This window comes from Mobula birostris, chromosome 1 (genome assembly GCF_030028105.1).
Source record: "Mobula birostris isolate sMobBir1 chromosome 1, sMobBir1.hap1, whole genome shotgun sequence".
Lineage (NCBI taxonomy): Eukaryota > Metazoa > Chordata > Chondrichthyes > Myliobatiformes > Myliobatidae > Mobula > Mobula birostris.
Genome location: NC_092370.1, coordinates 212,320,879 through 212,345,900, shown reverse-complemented (window position 1 = coordinate 212,345,900; position 25,022 = coordinate 212,320,879).

The following is a 25,022-nucleotide window of genomic DNA, read 5'->3' as shown; positions in this document are numbered from 1 at the left end:
GATTGCCAATAGATGTCTTATTCTTAAAGGCAGTAGAAACTTTATGAACTTGGGAAGATACACTTAATAGCTGTGCTTCTTTAGCTGCCATTGCCATAGGTATATTAATCTCAATTGCCTTCTAACATGTTAGTTTGTCTTCTGTAAGCAAACATTTCCAAATTGCCTCACAATGCAGACCACATATGAGTCCATCATGTAATGTGTCATTCAGCGACCGCCCAAAATCACAGTGTTCAGAAAATTGCTTCAGCACCACCAGAAACTGTGAAATAGACTCAACTTCCTCTTGATTCCTTTCATGTAATCTAAACCTCTCAGGAATAATTTGAAAGGTTTTGGTGAATAGCAGTCCTTTAAAATTTCAACTATGTCCTCTTAACACTCATCGCCAGGCTTAGCATGTCACACTAGATTCTGTAATAAACTAAATGTTTTTGTACCCATCCCAGTCAGAAAAGTTGGAACATGAATATCATCTGAAATTTGATTTGCCAGTGCAAAGTATTCAAATCTTTCAATATATGAACTCCATTCCTCTGTTGTTTCATCGTACAGGTCCATACTTCCAAACACTGTTGCTGTTTTCAAATACAATCACATTCCAAAAGAGTTAACTAGTCTTATACATCTCTCTCTCCCTCTCCCCCCTCTCTTTTGTTTGAATTAACCATCACATTCTCATTCACTCTCCTGAGACTCTTCACTCACCATGCTCCCTGTGGCCATTTTCTTTTTGCTCACCCACATTCACGGCTACACAACCAGCGTTGCACATAGACCTTTCTTGCCGAAGGGAGCAAGACAATAAATATCACATGAGGATTTGTCACTTCGTCACCAGTCATTACGTTTGTGGTACTGAGGCTACGTCCACACTACGCCGGATAATTTTGAAAATGAAGCTTTATCTCTTCGTTTTGACCTTCCATCCACACTGAAACTGCGTTTTCAGCCCCCGAAAATGGAGATTTTCAGAAACAGTCTCAAGAGTGAATAAATCTGAAAACGCCTAATATCCATTGCAGTGTGTATGGGGTAACCGGAGCTTTTTAAAACCACTGTCATGATGTGCCGGAACAGATGGCGACAGCGCGGCATTTCATTGTTTTCTTCTTATTATTATTACTACTTTATTGTCGCCAAAGAATTGATGCTAGAGCGTACAATCATCGCAGCGATATTTGTTTCTGCGTTTCGCAGAACCTAACAATTTCAGAACAGACGGCAACGAGACTGAAGCCAGAAAAGTTAGAAATATACTCACCAAATACTTTGACCCATAGCTTACTGAATAAATAAGTAAACTCACTTTGCCGTTTTCTGTCCTTACTTGTATGAAGGTGCTTTACCTAGTTATACAAGTACTTCTCTTGACAGTAGATGTGTAACAGCCCTATGTAACATTGTATGCAAACACAAGATAACACTGATGCAGAAGTGTTTTATACATTTAACAAGGTACTTTATTAATGCAACAGAGTTAGTCAGTTTTTCAATTTTCGTCATCAGCCGGGTCATACTGTCCGTGAACTCCTTGTTGGTTGCCTCCATACGCTCCAGTATTTGTTTTTTTTTAGTTTTAAGTCCTCCTGCACGAGAGCCAAGAGCAATTCCTTTTAAGTTTTTCTACTCTGCAACTGGACAAACGAGAACCAAGTATATCGTTTCCTCTTTGCTTGTTTTCTGTGTGTCCTGCGCATGCCTAGTAGGAGGAGGTTCGCCCAAATATCCACCTAATGTGGACAGAGATATTTTGAAAAATGCTTAGTGCGGACGCCTATTGTTTTTACTTGAAACCAGCGTTTTCAAAATTATCCGGCGTAGTGTAGACGTATCCTGTGAAGCTGGGTGGCCATGAATAACACACACATGAATAACGAGACAGAGAGATGAGGAACAAATGTGCAACTGTCTATTTTACTTGTAAGCCATCTACCAGAATGTCTTCTCACATTACGTTCAGTATGTAACACACAGGGAAGCTTAACAGCAACCCATAATGGTCAAATATGGAACATTGAGACTTGAGGAAGGGTTAAGTCAGGAGAATATGTGCCAGTCCTCATTCAGGCATCAGTGGTGGAAAGGATGAGCAGCTTTATGTTCCTGGGTGACAGCACCTCAGAGGATTTATCATGGGCCCAACATGTGGATGCAATGATAAAGCCACATTTAAAGTTCTGCTCTGTCAGGAGTTTGAGGAGATTTGGGGTGTGAAAGACTCTTGCAGATTTCTATAGATGTATGGTGGAAAGCTTCCTGATGGGTTCCATCACAGCCTTGTACAAATCTCCAATGCACAGGGTCACCAGGGGCTGCAGGCAGTTATAGACTCAGCCAGTTCCATCACACTCAACCCTCCCCACTATCGAGGGCATCTTCAATAGGCGATGGCTCAAAAAGTTGACATCTGACATAAGGACTCTCACCATCTGTGACAAGCTCTCTTCTTATCAGGGAGGTGGTACAGAAGCCTGAAGATCCAAACTCCATGATTCAGGAACATCTCCTTCATTTCTCTGATCATATGGTACCCTATGCCAGGCTTATTGAGAATGAAAGGAGGCATGGGATCCAAGGAGACCTTGCTTTGTGGGTCTAGAATTGACGCCCACCGAAGGGAAAGAGTGATTGTAGATGGGTTATATTCTGCATGGAGGTCGGTCACGAAAACAGAAGTGCCCCAAAGAATGAATGACAGCTAAATGTGAGAACCCCAAAGATCCTCCCCCCCACACGTAAGCGACAGCGAGCAACAATCCCCTTTCCCCCCACCGGCAAAACAAAAAGTGCACCTGCTACCGAGCACAAGCGTGAGCTAAGCGATAGCAAAGACACAGACCAAAGTTGCCCCAAAGGCATCACACTTAATCCAACATAGGATGCAATACTGGGCTGAGAAGTGGCAGATGGAGTTCAACACTGATAAGTGTGAGGCGGTTCACTTTGGTCGGTCAAATATAATGGCAGAATATAGTATTAATGATAAGACTCTTGTCAGTGTGGAGGATCAGAGGGATGTTGCGGTCCAAGTCCACAGGACACTCAAAGCTGCTGCTCAGTTTAACTGTGTGGTTAAGAAGGCATACAGTGTATTGGCCTTCATCAACTGTGGTATTGAGTTCAAGAGCCAAGAGGTAATGTTACAGATATATAGGACTCTGGTCAGACCCCACTTGGAGTACTGTACTCATCCCTGGTCACCTCACTACAGGAAGGATGTGGAAAGCGTGCAGAGGAGATTTACAAGGATGTTGCCTGGATTAGGGAGCCTGCCTTATGGGAATAGGTTGAGAGAACTCGACCTTTTCTCTTTGGAGTGGGAGAGGATGAGAGGTGACCTGATAGAGGTGTATAAGGTGATGAGAGGCATTGATCGTGTAGATAGTCAGAGGCTTTTTCCCAGGACTGAGATAGTTGCTACAAGAGGACACAGGTTTAGTGACAGTGATTTTATCGAGGTCCTCACCTCCTACTTCGTCCATAACATCCTTCTTTGGTATATTAGATGTATCCTCCACTGTGAAGACCGACACAAAGTAGTTGTTCAATGCCTCAGCCATTTCCTTATCACCCAATATCAATTTCTTCCTCTTGTCTTCCAAGGGACCTACGTTGACTTCAGCCACCCTCCTCCGCTTTATATATTTATAAAAACTTTTGCTATCTCTTTTTATATCTTGTGCTAATTTACTTTCATAGACTATCTTCTCTTTCCTTATTTCTTGTTTAGTTGTTCTCTGTTGCTTTTTAAAGTTTTCCCAATCCTCCAGTCTCCCACTACTCTTTGCGACTTTGTACATGAGTTTTTAATTTGATACTATCTTTTATTTCCTTTGATATCCAAGTCTGGCTCTCCCCACACTCATTGTCCTCACTTTTGACTGGAATATACTTCTGTTGAGCACTGTGAAAAATCTCTTTGAAAGAATTCTACTGTTCCTCAACTGTCCTACTAAATAGCCTGTGCTCCCAATCTACATTAGCCAACTCCTCCCTCATCCCGTTGTAGTCTTCCTTGTTCAAGTATAATACACCAGTTTTAGATTTAACTATTTCATCCTCCATCTGAATGCAAAGTCCTTTAAAATACTTCTCCTATATTGAGTATACATTTGTTTTGAATGCTACATTAAATTTAATATCTGTAAAGTTGGTTATAGATCAGAAGACTATAAGACATAGGAGCAGAACTAGGCTATTCAACCCACCATGTCTGCTCCATCATTTAATCATGGCTGATTTATTTTCCCTGTCAAACTCATTCTCCTACCTTTACCCATAACTGTTGACACCCTCATTAATCAATAACCTATCTAACTCCACTTTAAGTACACCCAGTGACTTGGCCTCCACAGCTGTCTGTGGCAATGAGTTTCACAGATTCACCACCTGAAGAAATAGCTGAATAAATTCTCCCTTATCACTGTTCCAAAGAGATATCCTTTTATACTGAGACTGTTCCCTCTGGTCCGAGACTCTCCCACTACCGGAAACATCCTCTACACATCCACACTATTCAAGCCTTTCAATATCTGGTAGATTTCAATCAGATCCCCCTTCATCCTTCTCAACTGTGGCAATTATAAGCCCAGAGCCATTAAATGCTCTTCATGTTAATCCTCTGATCCCTGAGATTTTTCTTAGAAACCTTCTCTGGACCCTTCCCAATGCCAGCACATCCTTCCTTAGATATGGGGACCAAAACTGCTCACAATACTCCAAATGTAGTTCATATAGCCTCTGCGTTACATCCTTGTTTTTATATTCCAGTTCTCTCAAAATGATTCCAACATTGCATTCTTTCCCCATTTAGAAAATAGTCTTCATCTTGACTCCATCTACTGAAGTGTATGGCCATACACTTCCATATACTGCATTCCATCTGACCTTTCATGGCCCATTCTCCCAAATATTCCAAGTCCTTCTGCAGATTTCCTATTTCCTCAACACCATCTACCCCTCCATTTACCTTTGTATCATCCTTCTTTTTCGAATGGGCTTGGTCACAAGCAGCCATCTTATAGGCACTCGAGATTCCTTCTTTTGGGATCCATTGCCAACATGATTTTCCCAATTTACCTGCATATTGAAGTTCTCCATAACCTCTGTAATATTGTTTTTCTTCCATCTCTTTTCCATCTTCTTTTGTGATTTGTACCCCACATCCTGGCAATAGATCAGGGGCCTTAATATAATTCCATTCAGGCTCTTTTCAATATTGAAATTTCTTAATTCTACCCACACGGATTATACATCTTCTGGCCCTATGTCACTCCATGCTAAGGATTTGATTTTTCCTTTTACAAACAGCATTCTCTCCACTCTGGCCACCTGCCTATCTTTTTGATAAAATATGTATCCTTGTTTAGGTCCCAGCTGTGTTGTTCTTCCAGCCATGACTCGGTGATGACTACAACTTCGTAACTGTCAATTTCTAACTGCATTATAAGTTCATCTACCTTATTTTGTATTCTGTTTGTATTAGAGTACAACAACTGATGGCAGATGGAGTTCAACCCAGATAAGTGTGAAGTGGTTCATTTTGCTCGGTCAAATATGATGGCAGAATATAGTATTAATGATAAGACTCTTGTCAGAGTGGAGGATCAGAGGGATGTTGGGGTCCAAGTCCATAGCACACCCAAAGCTGCTGCTCAGGTTGACTGTGTGGTTAAGGCATACAGTGTATTGGCCTTCATCAACCGTGGGATTGAGTTCAAGAGCCAACAGCTGATGTTACAGATATATAGGACCCTGGTCAGACCCCACTTGGAGTACTGCGCTCAGTTCTGGTCACCTCATACCTTCAAGGTTGGCAAAGGTGTGCCAAGTGAAGGCGTGAGTGCGGGGATTGGTTGAGAAGTTAAACTCTTGGAAGTCTTTTTTCTGTTGTTTTCAGGAGCGGGTGATTTAAAAACTGGTCAGGACCAGCCTGCACCTCATACCTTCAACGTCGGCAAAGGTGCGGCAGGTGCAGCGAATTATTCAATTTATCATCCAATATAATCAAGGTTTGCTCTAGGGGAGCGGCCTTGTTGAGGGAAGTGCCTCGTGTGAAAAGTGCGAGTCTTTGTCTCGAGAGTCTTCGGTGAGGAGGCTGAGGGAGGAGACTACGCCACGGAGAGGGTGAGAGGTGGTGAAGAAATGACAGGTAAACTGATTCAGTGTGATGCTTGCACGATGTGGGAGGTCAGGGACACTGATGGTGTCTCTGTCTGCTACAACTGTGGAAAGTGTGTCCAGGTTCAGCTCCTGAAGGACCGTGTTGGGGCACTGGAGAAGCAACTGGATGACCTCAGGTTTGTCCGGGAAAACGAGAGTTTTCTGGACAGAACCTGCAGCGAGATCGTTACACCGAAGATACCGGAAGAGAGAAGGGGGGCGATGGTGAGGAAGGAATTGATGCTTGGAGTACAGGAAACCCTGGGGAATGTACCTCTTGAAAACAGGTTCACCCTCTTGGAAGCTGTTGGGACAGAAGACACTGCCAGTCTGAGAGGCGGACAGGTCTGCGAGTCAAAAATTGGCGCTGAAACAAAGCCGAGGAGGCAGGCGTCAGGCAGAGCCGAGGTAGTAGGGGACTCCATAGTGAGAGGTACAGATAGAGGTTTCTGCGGCAACAGGCGGGATTTAAGGATGGTGCGTTGCCTCCCTGGTGACAGGATCAAGGACATCACGGACTGATTGCAGGGCATCCTCAAGGGTGAAGGTGAACAGCCGAAAGTGGTGGTGCATATCGGCACAAATGATGTCGGGAAGAGGAAAGAGATTCTGCAGCGTGACTTCAGAGAACTCGGATGAAGGCTGACAAGCAGGACCTCCGGGGGGTTTCCGGTTTGCTTCCAGTTCCTCATGCTGGTGAGGGCAGGAACAGGGAGATAGGGGATTTGAATGTGTGTCTGAGGAGCTGGTATGGGAAGCAGCGATTTAGATTCTTAGACCACTGGGATCTGTTTTGGGGCAAGGATGAATTGTACAAAAGGGATGGGTTGCACCTTAACAGACGGGGGACCAGCATTCTGGCAGGCAGGTTTGTCACTGCCACACGGGTGTGTTTAAACTAAGTAGTGGGGGGGAGGAGGAGAGGAAATACAAAGATGGAGTTAAAGGGAAAGAGAGAATAAGGAAAGTAAGAAAGACAACAGAATTAATGGGACAGAAAGATCAGGAAGGGATCGGAGAGTACAGGCAAGTGCAATAGGAATGGATGTGAAAGGTGAGGGGAGTAATGGATTAAAAGTATTCTATATGAATGCACGAAGTATAAGAAATAAAGTGGATGAGCTTGAGGCTCAGTTGGAAATTGGCAAGTATGATGTTGTGGGAATAACAGAGACATGGCTGCAAAAGGACCAGGGCTGGGAAATGAATATTCAAAGTGCTACGTCCTATCGAAAGGACAGACAGGTGGGCAGAGGGGGTGGGGTGGCTCTTTTGGTGAGGAATGAAATTCAGTCCCTTGCAAGGGGCAACATAGAATCAGGAGATGTAGAGTCAGTATGGATAGAACTGAGAAATTGTAAGGGCAAAAAGACCCAAATGGGAATTATCTACAGGCCCCCAAACAGTAGCCTGGATATAGGATGCAAGCTGAATCAAGAGTTAAAATTGGCATGTCGCAAAGGTAATGCTACCGTTGTTATGGGGGATTTCAACATGCAGGTAGACTGGGAAAATCAGATTGGTACTGGATCCCAAGAAAGAGAGTTTGCGGAGTGCCTCCGAGATGGATTCTTAGAACAGCTTGTACTGGAACCTACCAGGGAGAAGGCAATTCTGGATTTAGTGTTGTGTAATGAACCAGATTTGATAAGGGAACTCGAGGTAAAGGAGCCATTAGGAGGTAGTAACTATAATATGATAAGTTTTAAACTACAATTTGAGAGGGAGAAGGGAAAATCGGAAGTGTCAGTATTACAGTTGAACAAAGGGGACTATGGAGCCATGAGGGAGGAGCTGGCCAAAGTTGACTGGAAAGTTACCATAGCAGGGATGGCAGTGGAACAACAATGGCAGGTATTTCTGGGAATAATACAGAAGGTGCAGGATCAGTTCATTCCAAAGAGGAAGAAAGATTCTAAGGGGAGTAAGGGAGGACAAGGGAAGTCAAGGTTAGTATAAAAATAAAAGAGAAGAAGTATAACATAGCAAAGATTAGTGGGAAGCCGGAGGATTGGGAAACTTTTAAAGAGCAACAGATGATAACTAAAAAGGCAATACGGGGAGAAAAGATGAGATACGAAGGCAAGCCAGCCAAGAATATAAAGGAGGATAGTAAGAGCTTCTTTAGGTATGTGAAGAGGAAAAAATTAGTTAAGACCAAAGTTGGGCCCTTGAAGACAGAAACGGGTGAATTTATTATGAGGAACAAGGAAATGGCAGATGAGTTGAACAGGTACTTTGGATTTGTCTTCACTAGGGAAGACATAAACAATCTCCCAGATGTAATAGTGGCCAGAGGACCAAGGATAATGGAGGAACTGAAGGAGATTCACATTAGGCAGAAAATGCTGTTGGGTAGATTGATGGGACTGAAGGCTGATAAGTCCCCAGGGCCTAATGCTCTGCACCCCAGGGTACTTAAGGAGGTGGCTCTAGAAATCGTGGACGCATTGGTAATTATTTTGCAATGTTCTATAGATTCAGGATCAGTTCCTGAGGACTGGAGGGTAGCTAATGTTATCCCACTTTTTAAGAAAGGAGGGAGAGAGAAAACAGGGAATTATGGACCAGTTAGCCTGACATCAGTGGTGGGGAAGATGCTGGAGTCAATTATAAAGGATGAAATAGCGGCACATTTGGATAGCAGTAACAGGATCAGTCCGAGTCAGCATGGATTTACGAAGGGAAAATCATGCTTGACTAATCTTCTGGAATTTTTTGAGGATGTAACTATGAAAATGGATAAGGGAGAGCCAGTGGATGCAGTGTACCTGGACTTTCGGAAAGCCTTTGATAAGGTCCCACATAGGAGGTTAGTGGGCAAAATTGGAGCACATGGTATTGGGGGTAGGGTACTGACATGGATCGTAAATTGGTTGGCAGACAGGAAACAAAGAGTAGGGATTAACGGGTCCCTTTCAGAATGGCAGGCAGTGACTAGTGGGGTACCGCAAGGCTCGGTGCTGGGACCGCAGCTATTTACAATATACATTAATGATTTAGATGAAGGGATTAAAAGTAACATTAGCAAATTTGCAGATGACACAAAGCTGGGAGGCAGTGTGAAATGTGCGGAGGATGTTGAGATAATGCAGGATGACTTGGACAGGTTGGGTGAGTGGGCAGATGCATGGCAGATACAGTTTAATGTGGATAAATGTGAGGTTATCCACTTTGGTGGCAAGAACAGGAAGGCAGATTACTACTTGAATGGTATCAAGTTAGGAAAAGGAGAAGTACAATGAGATCTTGGTGTCCTTGTTCATCAGTCACTGAAAGTAAGCATGCAGGTACAGCAGGCAGTGAAGAAAGCTAATGGCATGTTGGCCTTCATAACAAGGGGAGTTGAGTATAGGAGCAAAGAGGTCCTTCTGCAGTTGTACAGGGCCCTGGTGAGACCACACCTGGAGTACTGTGCACATTTTGGTCTCGAAATTTGAGGAAGAACATTCTTGCTATTGAGAGAGTGCAACGGAGGTTCACGAGGTTAATTCCCGGGTTGGCGGGACTGTCATATGTTGAAAGATTGGAGCGACTGGGCTTGTATACACTGGAATTTAGAAGGATGAGAGGAGATCTGATTGAAACATATAAGATTATTAAGGGATTGGACACGCTAGAGGCAGGAAACATGTTCCCGATGTTAGGAGAGTCCAGAACCAGAGGCCACAATTTGAGAATAAGGGGTAGACCATTTAGAACGGAGTTGAGGAAAAACTTTTTCACCCAGAGAGTTGTGGATCTGTGGAATGCTCTACCTCAGAAGGCAGTGGAGGCCAATTCTCTAGATGCTTTCAAGAAAGAGTTAGACCTTTCTTTTGTTACCTTCAATTAAGGGCTTATTTAAAAGGCAAACTGGGTCAAACAATGTTTTTGCCAAAACCCAGTGAAATTGAAATTTTAATTCAAGGAGGAAAAATTAAAAAATTTATTTCTTTTATGTATAATTTGATTCAAAAACAGACAATTAAACATGGAATCCACAAGTCAAAACAAAAGTGGGAATCGGATCTGAATATTAATATTGATGAAACAAATTGGTCAAGACTGTGTCTTGACAATATGACAAATACAATAAACGTTCGACTTAGAATAGTACAATATAATTTTTTACACTAATTATATATTACACTGCAAAAAATAAATAGATTAAATTCAAACTTATCTGATCAATGCTTTCGGTGTAATCAAGAAATTGGTACTTTCTTACATTCTACTTGGTCTTGTTCCAAAATTCAACCTTTTTGGATAAATTTAAGAGTTTTATTGGAACAAATTAATGCAACTCAACTTCCACATAACCCCATATTATTTCTATTAGGTGATATTGAAGGGATAAAGCCGAAACTTAAACTGAATAAATATCAGAAAGAATTTATAAAAGTTGCATTGGCAGTAGCCAAGAAGGCTATAGCAGTTACTTGGAAATCAGATTCATATTTAAGTATGAATCGTTGGAATAATGAAATTTCTAGTTGTATTCCACTCAAAAAAATTACTTATAATTTAAGAGATAAATATGATACATTTTTGAATATTTGGCGCCCATATTTACAGAAGATAGGATGGCATATTTAGTTGCTCCGTTGATAAAGATGTTGGTCTCTTGGGGTAAGTAATAAATAAATATACTAAATTTATTTTGAATCCCATGGAGCATGTGGAAACCTTCCAATATCCAGGCGGTTCTTCTTTCTTTTTCTTTTTTTTTCAGGTAGGGGTATATATCGGGGGAAGGGTTAAGGGGAGGGGGGAGGGTAGATATTATCATTCTATTATCATTCTATGTAATCACTTCAAAAACTCAATAAAAATTATATTTAAAAAAAGAAAGAGTTAGATAGAGCTCTTAATGATAGCGGAGTCAAGGGATATGGGGAGAAGGCAGGAACGGGGTACTGATTGTGAATGATCAGCCATGATCACAGTGAATGGCAGTGCTGGCTCAAAGGGCCGAATGGCCTACTCCTGCACCTATTGTCTATTGTCTCACTACAGGAAGGATGTGGAAAGCGTGCAGAGGAGATTTACTAGGATGTTGCCTGGATTGGGGAGCATGCCTTATGAGAATAGGTTGAGTGAACTCGTCCTTTTCTCCTTCGAGCGACGGAGGATGAGAGGTGACCTGATAGAGGTGTATAAGATGATGAGAGGCATAGATCATGTGGATAGTCAGAGGCTTTTTCCCAGGGCTGAGATGGCTAACATGAGAGGGCAGTTTTAAGGTGCTTGGAAGTAGGTCAGAGGAGATGTCTGGAGTAGTTTTGAGTGTGTGGAATGGGCTGCCAGCAACAGTGGTGGAGGTGGATACAATAAGGTCTTTTAAGAGACTCCTGGATAGGTACATGGAGCTTAGAAAAATAGAGGGCTATAGGTAACCCTAGGTACTACTACTACGTCGACTCAGGCCTAGGGGGCTGGCGTCGGGCACGATGACGGACTCTCCACTACTCCCTCTCCCTCATCAGTGTGTTCAGTTCATCTACATTAGCCACGCCGCTGTCTTCTAGGAGCGTGTTGACCATAGTCTTGGGAGGGCGCCCAGGGTTCATCCTCCCGTGCTTGGGCTCCCATATGATGACTAGGCTGGCAGGTAGCTCGGGGTGGTGTAGACGGTGCCCCGCTAGTCGTAGTCTTCTCGCGTCGATTTTAGTGGTGAGCATCTGTAGGTCGTCATAGAGCTCAACGTTCATCATGTGCTGTTGCCAACTCACGTCAAGAGCCATCCGGAGTATTCATATATAGCAACCATCTAGAGACTTTTGCATAATCTTGGTGAGTGCCAACGTCTCACATCCATACGTGAAAATGGACTCTATAACTGCTATAAAAATCCTCTTTTTAAGCCCTCTGGTCAGGTTCGACTTCCAGGTTTCCTTCATGTCGTTCATAGTCCTCCACACCAGTGCCTTCCATATCTTTATGTCCTTCTCCGAATTCATCACTCTTGACCCAAGGTACTTGTAGTTAAAGACTTTCTTAATGGTATCATTCTTTATGGTCTTGAGAATACCTTCATTGCAGTTAATCGCCATGTACTCTGTCTTTTTAGCATTTAGGTGAAGTCCAACTTTATTGCACTCAATTTCCACTTTTGTCAGTAGCTGCTGTGCCTCCTCCATCTGGTCAGAGAGCAGGACTAAGTCATCTGCAAAATCGAGATCTGTGAGCGTAACTGGTCTGACCCTTTTGGTTTGTCCTGGTTTTATGGTAAAACCAAGCTTGTCATGATCTTTGGTAGCTTGTCGCAGAGCGTAATCAAGGACAATTATAAAGATGTAGGGTGCCAGAGTGTCTCCTTGCAGCACACCAGCTAGAAGCTCGAACACTGCTGTTTCTCCATCTGGTGATACAACTTTCGCCATGGTTTTGGTATAGCTGGACTCTATTGCTCTCAGTAGACAGTCTGGCACTCCGTAAGCTTTCAGTATCTTCAGCATTTTACCTCGGTGAATGGAGTCAAAAGCTTTGCGAAAATCGATGCAAGCAAGCACGGCTGGTAGGTTGTTCTTCCTGACTTCCTCGATGATTCTACGGAGAGCAAGTATTTGCATTACTGTTGTGCGCTTCTGCCGAAAACCATTCTAGTTGAGTCTTAGCTTAGGGTCAATGGAAGTGCGAATTCTGTTCAAGATCATCCGATTGTATAGCTTTGCTAAGATGCAGGTCAAGTTCATACCGCGGTAGTTATCTGTCTTCGTGAGGGATCCAGACTTGGGGACTGGGATAATGTTTGACAGTGACCACTGTTCTGGTTTGTCGCCTTTCATCAGTGCCATATTACATATGTCCAGCAAGACGTCGTCCAGGTCGCAGTTCTTCAGGACGTCTGGTGGTATCCCATCTGGTTCAGTGCTCCTACCCTGTTTGAGTGTATATTTGGCCTTCTTCAGTTCCTCAATGGTGAATGAGCCATCATCGATGTCGACTTGCATTAGTATCATGGGTATGTCCTCTTCTTCTTCCGTGATCGTTGGAAGGGTTCCCAGCAGGTTCTTAAAGTGGGTAAACCATGTCTGGACACGGTCTTCTGCTGTTTTACCACTGATTTGACCTGATGGGGACTTCTTCCGTCTACTGATCTCATTGACTAGGCGCCATGCTTCTCCATGCTGCTTTTCTTCATTAGCAGCCTCTACCTCTCTAATCCTCTCAGCTAGTTCCTCTTCATTCAGTCAGTTGTAGGTGGCAAAGAGATTCTTCTTTGCTGTCTTGAACTTGTCTTTTAGCTCTTCTGTTTCGCTCCTTCTAAGTTCGGCATGACAAGTATTGATCACACTTCCTTGCTGTGACGTCAGGATGTGTCAAGATCCGGCTCTAAACCCTAGGTAATTTCTAAATTAAGTACAAGTTCGGCACAGCAGTGTGGGCTGAAGGGCCTGTATTGTGTAAGGTTTTCTATGTCTATGTTTCTATATTCCTGAATGATCCATGAACCCATACACGCTCCCTTGTCATTGCTCTGTTTTATTTATTTATTATTGTAATTTATAGACTTGTGGGCATGTGGCCAAGTAGTTAAGGCATTAGACTAGCAACCTGAAGGTCGTGAGTTCAAGCCCCAGCCAAGGCAACATGTTGTGTCCTTGAGCAAGGCACTTAATCACACATTGCTCTGCGATGACACCGCTGCCAAGCTGAATGGGTCCTAATGCCCTTCCCTTGGACAACATCGGTGCCATGGAGAGGGGAGACTTGCAGCATGGGCAACTGCTGGTCTTCTGTACAACCTTGCCCAGGCCTGTGCCCTGGAGAGTGAAGACTTTCCAGGCGCAGATCCGTGGTCTTGCAAGACTAACGAATGCCTTTAGACTTGTGTCTTTACATTGCTGTTGTCATATGCTGTTCACAGCTTATGTCAGTGTTAATAAATCTGATTCTGATATAAGATATTACAAACGTACATCAGTTCACTATTTGAAGGTTATAATTCAAATCATTCACAAATCCAAAATGAAGCACACCCTCAATGTTTGAAGGGATTAACCGCTATTTATAACATCTGCTATATTACACAATAGGAGATATTCAGAATTTTAAGTCAAATCATATCAAACTTGGCAAAGGGAAAGCACTGGATAGCTGCAAATCTGATATAAAACAGAAAACAATGGAAATATTCACTTGGCCAGGAAACAGATGTGGAGAAAGAAAAAATTACTTTTACAGGTTAGTGGCCTTTCAGAGTGGGTATTGCCGGCATTTTCTATTTTTGTCTTGAAACCTACTGGCAGGGCAGTTGTCCACATTTCTGCAAGACTGTATATAGCAATTGAGGCAAATTCTGCCTGCTTTGCAGTCAAGAAATACCTCTGGTTATCTGAAGTATAAACTTAAACCGGGCCTGAAGAGAAGCTATGATAGTATTCGAAACAATGAGGAAAATGGACTAACTGGACAGAGGGAAACCATTCCCTTGGTAGAATAATCAACAACCAGAGGGCAAACTGAAGAAAACATTTTTATACAGCAAGTGTATTACCTGGGATCACTTTTAAAAGTGACTTAGACCACAAGATATAGGAGCAGAATTAAACCATTCAGCCCATCGAGTCTGCTCAACCATTCCATCATGGCTGATCCCGGATCCCACACAACGCCATACACCTGCCTTCTTGCCATATCCTTTGATGCCCTGACTGATCAAGAAACTATCAACTTCTGCCTTAAATATATGCACAGACTTGGCAGCGAACACAGTCTGTGGCGGAGCATTCCACAGATACACTACTCTGGTTAAAAAAATTCCACCGTACTTCTCTAAAAGGTCACTCCTCAATTTTGAGTCTGTGCCCTCTAGTTTTGGATACCCCACCCCCCCAACATAGGAAACTTGCTCTCCACATCCACTGTATCAACATTCAGGAAGTTTTAATGAGATCCTCGTGCATTCTTCTAAATTCCAGTGAGTACAGGCCCAAAGCTGCCAAACACTCCTCATATGTTAACCCCTTCATTCCCAGTATCATCCTCGTGAACCTCCTCTGGACTCTCTCAAATGAAAACATTTCCTTTGTGAGATATGGGGCCCAAAACTGTTAACGATACTTGCTAATCTTGTTAATCTTGAGTGGCACCTTATCAAATGTCTTCTGGAAATCCAGTCAAACAACATCCACTGCCTCTCCTTTGTCCACCCTGCTTGTTACTTCCTCAAAGAACTCTAACAGATTTGTCAGGCAAGGTTTCCCTTTACAGAAGCCATACTGACATGGACTTACTTCACTATTAAGCCCAATTTATACTTCTGCATCAAATGTATGCCATAGGTACCATGTACCCTACGCCGTACCCTATGCCATACCCTACGCCGTAGGGTGACGTGCACCTCCCCAAAAATGTAACTCAAGCATCACGGCGATGCAGACTGCAACAACTGTGATTGGTCTGCTTGGTAGCATCGCATTTCCTCCTACGCATTTCTGCTTGCTTTTCTCCGCCATGTCTGTACACTGATGTGAAATAAATGGTTGGAGACGATGAGCCAAATCATCAACTCTACCTGCCGACATCCAAAAATATTTGAAATGCATTTCCTCGTCCATGTCTCTCACGAAGAAACTCAACACAGTGGCATAGAAACCCCACCGCCAACCAGCGTTTTGGCGGTGAATTGCAGAGCAACGCAGACACAACTACACACGCTCGCTACAGCGTAGGGCTACGCAAAAGTATAAATCAGGCCTACGGCGTAGCCTGTACGCACAGGTATAAATCAGCCTTTAGTCTCCATATACCCCGAAACCTCATCCTTAATAATGGACTTCAACACTTTCTCAACCACTGAGGTTCGGCTAACTGGCCTTCCGCCTTTCTTAAAGAGTGGAGTGACATTTGCTATCTTACAGTCTACTGGTAACATGCCAGAATCATGATTCTTGAAAGATCATGACCAATGCATCCGTTATCTCTTCAGCAATCTCTCTCAGGACTCTTGGATGTCGTCCATCTGGTCCAGGTCACTTATCCACCTTAAGATCTTTCAGTTTGCCTAGTACTTTTTTCCTTTGTAACAGCAATGGCATTTACTCCTGCTCTCTGACACTCCTGGATCTCCGGCACACTACCTGTGTCTTCCACAGTGAAGACTGATGCAAAGTACCCATTAAGTTCATCTGCCTTTTCTTTGTCCCCCACTACTACCTCACCAGCATCATTTTCCAGTGATCCAATATCAACTTTCGCCTCCCTTTTACTCATTATGTAACAGAAAAAAAAACATTTAGGATCCTGCTTTATATTATTGGCTAGTTTGCCCTCGTATTTCATCTCTTCCCTTCTTAGAGCTTTCTTAGCTGCCTTTTGCTGGATTTTAAAATCTTCCCAGTCATCCAACTTCCCACTCACTTTTACTACCTTATATGCCCTTCTCTTGGCTTTTATGCAGTCCTTAACTTCCTTTATCAGCCACAGTTGCCTATCTCTGCTACTTGAGAACAACTTCTGTTGGACACATCATTCCTGAGCCTTGTGAACGTTTCCCAAAAACTTCAGCCATCTCTGCTCTGCCATCATTCCTGCCAATCTCCCTTTCCAATTCACCTGGGCAAGGTCCTCTCTCATGCCTCTGTAATTCTCTTTATTCCAATGCGATACTGATACATGTGAATTATGCATCTCCCTCTCAAATTGCAGTATGAATTCAGTCATCTTGCTATTTGAATTTATACTGCAAAGAAAATTACATGTCTGTGTAAAGAGCAACTATTCAGCATGAGCTGCTTTGTGGAGACCCTGTGTAGTCTTGGCTCCAAAATGTAGTTCCATAGCAGAGAAAAAAAAGGAGCAAAATACATCACTAAATGAGTGCCCTACAGGCTTTAAATTCCAATGAATACTCCTAAGAAATAAATGGAAAAGTCTTGGGTACTTAAGTCCAATTTAATCAAGTAGTGAAATGATTTGTAAGAATGATTTACGGTCAATAAATCTAATCGGGGTAACGCTGTGGTTTGCGAAGTGAATCTCACTGCTGTTTATCGATATTAGAATAATTTACATAATAAGTGGTGCAATGTTGAAAGCAGGAACTAGCCTTGCATTTAGAATAATTCAGAGTAATCTTATTAAAATATTCTGTTGAATTAATGAATCCGTCAAATGATGGTTTTATTCGGAGCAGGAGTATCAAATTGGTCATTTAACAGTCCCTCTGGTTGTCAGTTTCCCAGACAACCTAAGTGTGGATAATCTACTGGAATCTGTTTAGTCATCCGTTCGCCATAGAACATTGGCTGTATGTGACAGTCTCAGCAGCCCCAAATAAATTGTATTGATATCTCTCAGTCATTAAAGCACAGCGATTAGCTTATTCAGTCCTATCACTATAAACCAACCTAAGTCAAACCACCTGCATTATTGCAGGTGCTGGCATTTTGTGCCCCAAAGACCCATTCATCATCTAAGTTAAGTTTGAGAATTTAGTGTGGATTAGAGAATCTCTGGAACAAATATTTTTAAAAATCAATGATAGATATTTTAAGTATCTTTATTAGATGTAGAAAATGCACATAATTAATATTACAGGTATATTTTGAGACATGTCATCACTATATTAATCATTATGAGGTTGACTTGGTCAGAGCTGTGGGCATTGTAGTGGGAGATAGTTCCAGGTGGCAGATTTCAATTAAGTTGGCTTTGTCCTGGATGTCATCAAACTTCTAGAGTGCTATTGGAGGTGCATTCCTCCAGGTAAGGGAGAGTGTTCCATCATTCGCCTGATTCCCGCCTTTGTGTGAAGAATATCCAGTCTCTAAATAACTGCCATTCTAGCCAATACTATCCCAGTTACGTTCTTGATCAATAGTGATAATATTTTTATATTAACTTCGTATTAGACCAGCTGCAGGACAGTTATGACAGATTCTGAGATGTAGGTGAATCATAATCAAAAGCAGATTTATTATCACTTGTCTTATGCAGCGAAAGGTCCTGAGTTCAAATCCAGCCTGCTCCCCTGCACGCTTTCCATCCGTGCTGGGTTACGAGCTGGTGATCTCTTTGGAAACTCACCTGGCAGAAGGCAACGGCAAACCACTGCTGTAACTTGCCTCGTACGCGGTTCCCCATCACGTCAGAGAGGCGGAGAGGGAAATCGGCCGCTAGCCGGAGAAACTCCTGATACGACGTACCTTTCCTTCCTTCCTTATGGAACACGGATTTTGTTATTTTGTGGAAGAGCTCAGAGCAAAGACAAAGTTACAATGAATTACAGAATAAGTGTCTTGTGCAAAAACAAAGGAATAATGAGATAATGTTCATAGACTGTTCAGAAATCTGATGTCAGAGGGGAAGAATCTGTTTCTGAATCATTGACAGAGGGTCTTCAGGCCTCTGTACCTCTCCCCCACAGTAGAAGCAAGAAGAGAGCCTGTCCTGGGTGGTGAGGGTCGTTAGTGATGGATGCCTCCTACCTGAGGCACTGCCTCTTGAAGGCATCAGAGGTGGGGAGGTTTGTGTCTTTGATGGAGCTGGTTGTGTCTTGAACCCTCTGCAGCCTCTTGTGATCCTGTGCATTGGAGACTGCAAACCAGCTGGTGCTGCAACTGGTCAGAATACCCCCTTCTGTAATCTATAAGAAATCTGCAAGTGTCTTTGGTGATATGTCAAATCTCCTCAAACTCCCAAAAAGTAGAGCTGTAGACATTCCTTCATGATTGCACCAACGTATAAGGCTCAACATAGATCTTCTGAGTTGTTGAAACCCAGGAACTTGAAGCTGCTCACCCTTTCCACTGCTGACTCTTCAATAAGGACAGCTATGGGTTCTTAGAATCAGAATCAGATTTAATATCACCAGCATATGTTGTGAAACTTGTTCACTTAATGGCAGCATTGTAGCGGTGTGCTACACACAGCGCTAGAATAACCACACGGAATCGGTGAGTTAGAGTTGCGATGAAAGAGACTTATTCAAACTTCGCGGCCCGCTTTAAAGCCTTCCCGTTCCCGCCCTCCCTGGGCAGGATTGCTGTGGGGAATGCATATTCCCAGATCCTTTCTGCGCGCGGGATTTTCCCCCTGCTGGTGAAGATGGCCTGGCGCCCTTTTTGAGGCCGGCCCTCTGTCTGCGCGCGCTGTTGTGAGCCGGTTCGTGTGTGCCAGAAAGTGGGTCGCCACATAACCCCTCCCCCCAGAACCGGTGATACCCCCCCCAATGTCCGCAGTCTGGATCGGCCTCTGTTTGGGAGGTCTGCCCCTGCGCCGCGGTGCCTGAGCCTGGACCGGCTGCGCCAAGTCCACATGGGCCGGTTTGAGTCGGTCCACCGTGAAAACCTCCTCTCTCCCCCCGATGTCCAGCACGAACGTGGACCCGTTGTTCCTGATCACCTTAAACGGCCCCTCGTTGGGCCGCTGTAGCGGTGCCCGGTGTCCGCCCCGTCGTACAAAAAGAAACTTACAGTTCTGCAGGTCTTTGGGTACGCAGGTCGGGCTCTGTCCGTGCTGTGAAGTGGGGATGGGGGCCAGGTTACCGAGCCTCTCCCGTAGTCTGTCCAGGACTGCTGTGGGTTCTTCCTCTTGCCCCCTTGGGGCTGGTATGAACTCTCCTGGGACTACCAGGGGTGCGCCGTACACCAACTCAGCCGACGAGGTGTGCAGATCCTCCTTGGGTGCCGTGCGGATTCCGAGCAGGACCCAGGGAAGCTCGTCCACCCAGTTAGGCCCCTCCAGGCGGGCCATGAGAGCCGACTTCAGGTGACGGTGGAAGCGCTCCACTAGTCCGTTCGACTGTGGGTGGTAGGCAGTTGTGTGGTGTAGCTGTGTTCCTAAAAGGCTGGCCATAGCCAACCACAGGCTGGAGGTGAACTGGGCGCCCCTGTCGGAGGTAATGTGGGCCGGTACCCCGAAGCGAGCTACCCAGGTTGCGATCAGTGCTTGGGCGCAGGATTCGGAGGTGGTGTCGCTGAGCGGGACTGCCTCTGGCCATCTGGTGAACCGGTCTATCATAGTTAGGAGGTACCGCGCTCCTCGCGACACTGGCAGGGGCCCCAAGATATCCACATGGATGTGGTCGAACCTCCGGCGGGTGGGTTCGAACCGCTGCGGCAGAGCCTTGGTGTGCCGCTGCACCTTGGCCGTTTGGCACTGCATGCACGTTTTGGCCCATTCACTGACCTGCTTACGAAGTCCATGCCGCACGAACCTGTTGGTGACCAGCCAGACGGTTGTCTTGATGGAGGGGTGCGCTAAGTTGTGAATGGACTCGAAAACCTGCCGGTGCCAGGCTGCTGGGACGACGGGGCGGGGTTGGCCGGTAGCTACATCACATAGTAGGGTCCTCTCACCTGGGCCTACGGGGAGGTCTTGGAGCTGCAAACCGGAGACTGCAGTCCTGTAACTGGGGATCTCAGCGTCTGCCTGCTGTGCCTCTGCCAGCACTGCATAGTCCACCCCCTGGGACAGGGCCTGTATGGTCAGTCTGGAAAGTGCGTCCGCCACGACGTTGTCCTTTCCCAAGACATGCCGGATGTCCGTCGTGTACTCGGAGATGTAGGACAGATGTCGCTGCTGGCGGGACGACCCGGGGTCGGACACCTTAGTGAACGCAAAGGTAAGCGGTTTGTGGTCTGTGAGCGCGGTGAAGGGCCTACCTTCTAAGAAGTACCTGAAATGCCGGATTGCCAGGTATAGTGCCAATAGCTCCCGGTCGAAAGCACTGTATTTGAGTTCGGGTGGTCGTAGGTGTTTGCTGAAGAACACCAGGGGTTGCCAGCAACCCTCGATGAGTTGTTCCAGCACTCCACCAACCGCTGTGTTGGATGCGTCCATCGTGAGGGCAGTAGGAACGTCCGTTCTGGGGTGCACTAGCATTGTGGCATTTGCCAAGGCTTCTTTGGTTTTAACGAAAGCGGTTGCGGCCTCTTCATCCCAGGTAATGTCCTTGCCCTTACCTGACATCAGAGTGAACAGGGATCACATGGTTCGGGCTGCTGAGGGGAGGAAACGGTGGTAGAAATTCACCACACCCACGAATCCCTGCAGGCCTTTGATTGTGTTGGGTCGGGGGAAGTTGTGGACCGTGTCTACCTTGGCGGGCAGCGGGTTGCCCCGTCTTTAGTAATCCTGTGGCCCAGGAAGTCGATGGTGTCGAGTCCAAACTGGCATTTGGCTGGGCTGATTGTAAGGCCGAATTCGCTCAGGCGGGAGTAGAGCTGGCGGAGGTGGGACAGATGCTCCTGCCGACTACTGCTGGCTATGAGGATATCGTCCAAATAGATGAATGCAAAGTCCAGGTCGCGTCCCACTACGTCCATTAGCCGCTGGAAAGCCTGTGCAGCATTCTTTAGACCAAATGGCATTTGGAGGAATTCGAAAAGTCCGAACGGGGTGATAACTGCTGTTTTGGGGATGTCGTCCGGGTGTACAGGGATTTGATGGTATCCCCGGACGAGGTCTACCTTGGAAAAGATCCTTGCGCCGTGTAGGTTTGCTGCGAAGTCTTGAATGTGTGGCACAGAGTAGCGGTCTGGCGTTGTAGCCTCGTTCAGTCTGTGGTAGTCACCGCATGGTCTCCAGCCCCTCGTTGCCCTGGGCACCATGTGAAGGGGGGAGGCCCATGGGCTGTCGGACCGCCGTATGATCCCCAATTCCTCCATCTTCTTGAATTCCTCCTTCGCCAGTCGGAGCTTGTCCGGGGGAAGCCTTCGAGCACGGGCGTGGAGGGGTGGTCCCTGAGTCGGGATGTAGTGCTGTACGTGTCTGGGCATGGCTGCCGTGAACTGCGGTGTCAGTACTGATGGGAAATCCGCCAGGACCCTGGTGAATTCGTCGTCGGGCAGCGTGATGGAGTCCAGGTGTGGGGCTGGCAACTGTGCTTCACCCAGGGAGAACGTTTGAAAAGTCTTGGCGTGGACTAATCGCTTCCCTTGCAGGTCGACCAGCAGGCTGTGGGCTCACAGAAAATCCGCCCCCAGGAGTGGTTGGGCCACGGCGGCCAGTGTGAAGTCCCACGTGAACCGGCTGGAGCTGAACTGTAGCCGCACCGTGCGGGTGCCGTAGGTTCGTATTGTGCTGCCATTAGTGGCCCTCAGGGTGGGTCCCGGTTCTCTGTTGAGGGTGTCCTAACTCATTGGAGGTAAGGCGCTGATCTCCGCTCCGATGTCGACCAAAAAGCGGCGTCCCGACTGCTTGTCCCAGACATATAGGAGGCTGTCCTGATGGCCAGCCGCCATAACCATCAGCGGCGGCTGGCCCTGGCGTTTCCCGGGAATTTGCAGGGTGGTCTGCAGCGGCGGGCCTCTGTGCCTCACTGCTGGTGGTAGAAACACCATTGTTCTTTGGGCTCCTCACTCCCGTCGCCGGGTTTTGTAGGCTCTGCTGCCAGGCCTGGTCTGGTCTGTCGGGCACGCGGCTTGGTAATCTGTGCGATGGACGCCCCTCTCACTTTCCTGGCATTCCACAGCACATCTGCCCAGGCCGCCACCTCCCGGGGGTTGCTGAAATCTGCGTCGGACAGCAGCAGGCATATGTCCTTGGGCAGTTGCTCTAGGAACGCCTGCTCAAACATGAGGCAGGGTTTGTGTCCTTCAGTCAGGGCCAGCATCTCGTTCATTAATGCTGACGGCGGCCTGTCTCCCAAACTAACCAGGTGCATTAAGCGGCGTGCTCGTTCGCGCCGTGAGAGTCCGAAAGTCCTTATGAGCAGGGCTTTGAATGCTGTGTATTTGCCGTCCTCTGGGGGCGACTGTATAAACTCCTCAACTTGTGCAGTCGTCTCCTGGTCGAGGGAGCTCAGCCCGTAGTAGTAGCAAGTGGACTCCGAGGTTACCTGCCAAATGTGGAATTGAGCTTCTGCTTGTTCGAACCATAAGTGGGGTCGCAGCGTCCAGAAGCTTGGCAGTTTTAACGAAACTACGTGAACAGATGCAGCATCGGTCATCTCTGATCCAAATATCGTTTGGGCCGTCGGGGTCACCAATTGTAGCGGTGTGCTGCACACAGCGCTAGAATAACCACACGGAGTCAGTGAGTTAGTGTTGCGATGAAAGAGATTTATTCAAACTTCGCGGCCTGCTATAAAGCCTTCCCGTTCCCGCCCTCCCTGGGACGGGATTGCTGTGGGGAATGTATATTCCCAGACCCTTTCTGCGCGCGGGATTTTCCCCCTGCTGGTGAAGATGGCCTGGCGCCCTTTCTGGGGCCGGCCCTCTGCCTGCGCACGCTGTTGTGAGCCGGTTTGTGTGTGCCAGAAAGTGGGTCACCACAGCATTACAATGAAATACATGATAAATAAATATACAGAAAATAAAGTTACACTAAGTATTTGTACATATGTCAATTAACTAGTTAAGTTAAAAGAAGTAGTGCAAGGCAGCAGAAATAAAAAAGGTAGTGAGGTAGTGTTCGTGGGTTCAATGTCCATTTAGGAATTGGATGGCAGAGGGGAAGAAGCCGTTCCTGAATCGCGGAGTGTGTGCCTTCAGGCTTCTGTATCTTCTTCCGATGGTAACAGTGAGAAATGGGCATGTCCCAGGTGGGGGAGATCCTTATTGATGGATGTAGCCTTTCTAAGGCACCACTCCTTGAAGGTGTCTTGGATACTATGGAGGCTGGTACCCATGATAGAGCTGACTAATCTTGCAAGCTCCTGCAACTTATTCCCATCTTCTGCAGCCAGTCAGAATGCTCTCCACGGTACGTTTGTAGAGGTTTTTGAGTGTTTTAGTTGACAAACCAAATCTCTTCAAACGTATAATGAAATATAGCTGCTGTCTTGCCTTCTTCATAGCTGCATCGATATGTCGTGTCCCGGTTAGGTCCTCCCAGATATTGACACCTAGAAACCTGAAATGCTCACTCTCTCCACTGCTGATCCCTCTATGATGATTGGTTAGTGTTCTCTTGTCTTACCCTTGCCGAAGTCCACCATCAGCTCCTGGGTCTCGTTGAAGCTGAGTGCAAGCTTGTTGCTGTGACACCACTCAACTAACTGGTATATCTTGCTCCTGTCTGCCCTTTCACTACAAATGAAATTCTGCCAGTTTCCTGAAGTCAACAATCAATTCCTTGTTCACTTTGAGTGTGAGAGTGTTGCTACCACACAATTCAACCTATATATCTCACTACTGCATGCCTTCCTGTTGCCATCTGAGATTTTAAACAACAACTATGTCATCTGCAAGTTTATAAGTGGTGTTTGAGCTGTGCTTAGGGAAATAATCACAACCATAAAGAATGTAGAGCAGGGGGCTAAGATCTAACCCTTGAGGTTTGTCTGCGTTGATTACTAATGTATATTGTCAGGAAGACTTTAGGGTGGACTTTGTAAAACTTTACATCCCAAATGGGACTGGGAAGCAGTCCACACAAAATGCTGGAGGAACTCAGCAGGCCAGGCAGCAACCTATGGAAAAATGTACAGCTGACGTTTTGGATCGAAACCCTTTGGCAAGACTGGAGAAAAAAAACAGAAGAGTAGATTTAAAAGGTGGGGGAGAGGGGAGAGAGAAACACAAGGTGAAAGGTGAAACCTGAAAGGGGAGGGAGGAAGTAAAGAGCTGGGAAGTTGATTGGTGAAAGAGGCTAAAGGCCATGGAAGAAAGAAAAAGGGGGGAGGAGCACCAGAGGGAGACGATGGATGAGCAAGGAGATGTGAGAGAGGGAAAAGGGATGAGAAATGGTGAAGGGGTTGGGGGGGTGTTTATTACTGGAAGTTTGAGAAATCGATGTTCATGCCATCAGGTTGGAGTCTACTCAAACAGAATATAAAGTGTTGCTCCTCCAACCAGAGTTGCTTCATCACGACAGTGGAGGAGGCCATGGGTGGACATATTGGAATGGGAATGGGAAGTGGAATTAAAATGGGTGGCCACTGGGAGATCCTGCTTGTTCTTGCAGACGGAGTTAGATGC